We start from the raw sequence: 5,353 nt of genomic DNA, 5'->3' as shown, positions 1-5,353 counted from the left end.
ACAGAAACTGTACGATAGTTCACTGCTGTGATAGTTAACGTGACAGTTGCCGTATTCACTTGTACACACACTACTTACTATTACACTACTATCATGACTGTAGCAATGAAACAGATCCAGTTATAACGATTCTCCAAGTGGGGTTAAAGTGACGGATATTCGTCGGGTAAAACGGGTATTTTCTTGGCGCTGAGCGGGTATAAGCGGGAGAATCGACGGCACTGATTGGTGAATTAAATACGTAAAATATATTATTTTCATATATTACTTTCAATCACTCACTATACGCTAAACGAGAAATAGATAATCATTGGCAAAGAAATATGCATTATCACTTTTCATGAGTCAGTCACTTGTATTCCATTTTTGGAAACATGAAAACATATAAAATCGCTTTTTACACTTAATTAAGATACATATTTATATCACTTGATCTTCTCTGATTGTTTCCTAGTTTAATCATAACTTTCTTGTTATCAAAATAGCTCTTAAAATCAGAATAATACTTTTCAAAATTATTGGTATAAAATCCAGTCAGTGCCAAAGAAAATCCTAAATTGTTATTTTTATATTTAACTCGAAACCACTAACTTAGATCTGGATTCCTACCTTCATAATATAGTGTTTTTTTCATCTGTTTGGTATTGTTGAATATGTAGTAATCTTTTATTTTTATTTTCAATAGTAAGAAATGTAAATGGCATGCCCAACTTAGTTGTATTGTGTATTATTCAATTATATAAATGTTTTAAAAATTATTCTAGTTGAATATTTATATTTTTGTATGTATGATATTTACTGTACTGTAATTAAACAAAAAATGTTTAAATGGCTTTAGACATCTTAAAAAATTTATAGTTTATATAACATTCCTGATCGACCATGCCACTAATTACATTTGTGAAATCATCTAGTCGTGGCTCAATCCCTTGTTTATAACTGTTGGTGATTAGAGAAAATGAAGAAACTTTTAAAAATGATAATAATTCTTTCAATATAAATTGTTTTGAAAAAATATTTCATGATCCTATCATCAACTTCATCTGTCCTTATTTCTTCCCAGCTGTGACACAACAAGAATGATCTTGATCTCTCTGTAGTCACTATTAAATTAAGTTTGTACGAACCTTAAAATATTTATAGGTAAAGATGGTTAGACGGCTAAATTAAAAACAAAAAAATATTGAGTGGATGCAAATGTTTCAGGCCAGTGTTTGCCTTATTCAGGATCAAAAGACAAAATACAATAGCAATGTGAATTATGCAAATATAATTAATACAACATATAAATTGTAATATATTAAAAATTTTGGAAGCTTGCATTTTGGAAGCTTTGAACTTTGTTTGTTTGTTTTTGTTTAGTGGCGTAAAACATCATGGGTTATCAACGCAATTGATTTCTAATTTAATCTATATTTCTTTTTTTTTTTCCCCGTCTGTTCAATATCATATTTGTGACTGCAAATCTTCCGATTTTGAGAACCGAATTTAGAGGTGAACGGTTTCTTCCCTTATTTGTTTATAACAAAAAAAATCTGCTTATGTTTCTTGTCATAAGTAAAAGGTTTTCACCCCTTATAAAAAAAAACGGCTTTACTGGAAGTTTTTAAGATGTGCATATCAATTTACTATCCGCCACATTAAAACTAAATGGCAGAGAATCGATAATGTAGATGCTCTATCCACTTTTTATACATAATTTATAGACATAATAAACATTAATAATTGGTAATTTCAAAAATAGATATTTTAATTTGTATTTTACTAATAATACTAGTTTTATATTAAATAAAAAAACAATGAAAAAAAATTTACCCATGGTAAATTCGTTTTATTTTTTTAACTAATTAATTAATGCATAGAGCAACAAAAGGCGCTTCTCTGACGCCAACTCAATCGACATGCGTACAATTTTTCAACTCCATGAAAAAAATATTTACACAGCACGACATTCTGACTAAAATCCCCAGTTTTATGGAATACCAAAATGTCTGCTATAACATACCATAGTATTTCAGCTCATTTAATCAAAAGAGGACAGCTGGAAACCCCCAAACGTAATGGGAGAGAAAATGTGTTTGTGTTTTTATCAAACCACTCAAATCTTGTTCTTTTACAGAAATATTCTGAATATATTTACAAAAATGAGGCAAATAATAACTTGACCCACTCAAGATGCAATTACAAAACCAATAATTATTTAAGAATTATCAAACATTTTGTTATTATTTGTCTGAAATAAAGTAAGAATACTTAAATAAGTAATAAACGGGCATTAATCAGGATTTTTTCGTTTTAGCATGTTTATTTTTTTCATTAAGTTTTCAACACTAGAATGATCCATATGTTTTGATTCTCGCTGTTATGTCAATAATTCCATAACAGAGGAGTGATTCAAAAGCTCAAAGGAATATATTTATTCATGAAATTCTACGAAATTATTCCATTATAATTTTTTTAAATTTTAAATACATACATTTTTCTAATTTTATTCGTAGTCCTCGGTAGTATAGTGGTAAGTATCCCCGCCTGTCACGCGGGAGACCGGGGTTCGATTCCCCGCCGGGGAGGAATTCTTTTCTTTTAAAATTTAATTAGTTTGAATCTACTGTTCTAATACTTTTTATTTTAATTAAATTTAGAAAAAAAATTACATTAAATTTTGAAATAATAAATCAATTTATTTTATTTATTCATTAATTGCATGGATAATCCAGATTCAACATCTATTTATTAAACATCTAAATTAATTTTTACATTACATTAAAAGACATTTAATTTTTCCAATTTAATAATTGATAAAAGAAAATTAAGAAATGTTATTGTTTTACAATAAACTAATAGTAATATTCTATTTCAACAAAATTATTCATATGAATATAAAACATAAATATGATCATGATTAAAAAAAAAAAAATATGTTACATAGGTACATGTTGGATATTATTTGTGCGCATGTTTACGTATATGATACATCTGATTACACAATTAGTAAAAGGGACTAAGTGTCTCAAAATAAAAATTAATTTTTCATTCTATTTCATCATCTGAATAATTCTTTGAAAATTACAAATAAAAATAAATGTTTAATAATTTATTAAAAATTAGAATATTCTTAAATATTTACTAAGTATATCCTATCCTTCATAAAGATTATAATATTTTTTATTTAAACGAATTTATTACGCAATTCACCAAATAAGCAAAATAAACTTGATTAGTCTTGATAACTTTTTGGTCATTGATAATCATAATAGATGCTATCAATCACTGTAACTAACAATGATAATTGCAGATTACTCAAAATAAGTAATAAGTAAGATTGTAAGATATTATATTTATACCAACCCGTGATTTTTTATCACATTGTAATAAGATTAGAACTGTTCAATGTTTTTGAAGATTTAAAAACTGTATAAGAGTCGGAGATGATAGGTGGCGACCGCAGCTGGAAGTTCAATTTGGGAGATCACGATCCCGAGGCACTCCATTGATGCCGTCAGCTAATATAGCCCCAACGGACACCTCACGATTGTACTTGACCTGATGTCTGTTTTAGATCTGCCTGTTAGGATCCGTCAGCTTTGTTGTCGTGATGTGTCCGCTGGATGTGGCCACTTCGGGATACGTGCGTATCTCTCCGTGACAAACGGACCATACATCTTTCATCAAAGGATTAATTTAAATACGAGATAAGGACAAGAGTCGGAGATTATTTGATCCATATAGAGTTGAGATGGATGGATGAAAACATAGTGATGCCTCCTCCTGTCTCTCGGCTAACTAATGTCTCCTAGTTGGACTTTCATCAGACCCTTGTTTTAAAGTCTTAGGTAAGGCCCTTTAAGATAAATCAGCTTCTGTTAAAAACGCTACTTAGGGTATTTTTACGAACTGTTGGTTAGTTATAAGATTAAGTTCGGTGGTATCGAATAATAAAAATAAACTATTCCAGAAACTTCTTAGAAATTTATCATTGTCGATATTCTAGGAATGTGATCGCATTAGAAATACGAAAGTGAGAAGGTGGTATTCCATGTAATGATTAAGCTGTGAACATAAAAATTCAATTTTGCTCTCAACACTTCATTTTCAACTTATTATAAATCTGCTGTCTTTCCAGCTCTAATTTGGAGAACATAAGAATATTAAACTCAGAACAAAAAAAACAAAACAAATAAACTTGAAAATAACTTGTAGAGGTCAATAAAAAAATACCCAAAAACCTAAATAACCCAATGGAAATATACCTGAATCATTTACTTTTTTAAATTGCACGAATAAAATTTAATAATGATGATTCATAGGAGAATACAATATGGTTTATAAGATCCGTTACTCAACTCTTTCCGGGATTGCACAGTTCTGAAAGAAATTATTTGGCGCATGTTTATAAATTGTTTTCAAATCTTAGGAACGAAAACCATCAATTTGAAAATCAGAAAGAAAGTTGGGGATTGATATACAAAGGGTGTAGTTTCAGCGTATGAAAAGCTGCTTTCTGGATACAGATATATTTGAACAACGGCTCGTCCCGTATATTTTATTTTCAACCTACAAATCATTAATTTTAAAATATAGATAATAACGCGGTTTTTATATATGCACATATGCAGATATTTTATCTGTTTAGTAAATTAAATTAGGAAGCGACATAAAAACAAGAATAATAATAACGCACACAATGGGAAGAAAAAGAATAATTTACCGAAAAAGAAACTTTCATAAAATTAAATACACCATAAATAAATAACGAAAAGAAAACTTTTAAATATTGAGCTACTCTAACATATAACATACTATTTACAAAAATATTCTCCTAATTTTATACACATTAACATTGCTTATAAAATGAGGAAAGGCCCCTAAATGATTTTTTTTTTTTTAAGGGTTTCATGTTCAACTAAAAGTTTTAAAACAACAAAAAACAAAGATAATTCGTCGGTCTGCAAGGTAGCATAAATCAATAATCTTGGCAAAAATCGTGCTGATAATGCCTCTAATACAAAATGTTATTGTTTAGTCTGACTTAATTGTTCCTATTTGCATACAAATACATAGAAAAATCAGATGTCCTTATATGCAGCGAATAATAATGTGTTATTTATATCTTTATATAAGAATATCTTTATATAACATATAATATGTTATATTATATTTACAATATGTGTAACGACCGCGGTGTTTTGTAGGAAGATAGTCCGGGATAGACAAAGTAGAAAAACTAATTAATGTTCACTACACTTTGCCTAACTTTTTAGGGCTTCGTTAGGGCTATTCAGCCAAACAAGATACAAATATTGTAAGAAGTGATAACAAATTATAATACACATAAAAGATAACTAAGAATATA

The 5,353-nt window shown here is 28.7% G+C and overlaps 1 non-coding gene across 1 annotated transcript; it reads left to right on the top strand.

Moving 5' to 3' along the window:
- The first annotated feature begins 2,498 nt into the window (after positions 1 to 2,498).
- On the top strand, positions 2,499 to 2,570 carry TRNAD-GUC (transfer RNA aspartic acid (anticodon GUC)). The gene has a single exon. It is a non-coding gene; the product is annotated as a tRNA-Asp (tRNA).
- The last annotated feature ends 2,783 nt before the right edge of the window (positions 2,571 to 5,353 follow it).

This window comes from Halyomorpha halys, unplaced genomic scaffold (assembly GCF_000696795.3).
Source record: "Halyomorpha halys isolate HHAL.00 unplaced genomic scaffold, Hhal_1.1 Scaffold1426.1, whole genome shotgun sequence".
NCBI lineage: Eukaryota > Metazoa > Arthropoda > Insecta > Hemiptera > Pentatomidae > Halyomorpha > Halyomorpha halys.
The sequence above is the reverse complement of the archived record's forward strand: the minus strand, read 5'-3'. Positions and strand labels throughout refer to the sequence as shown.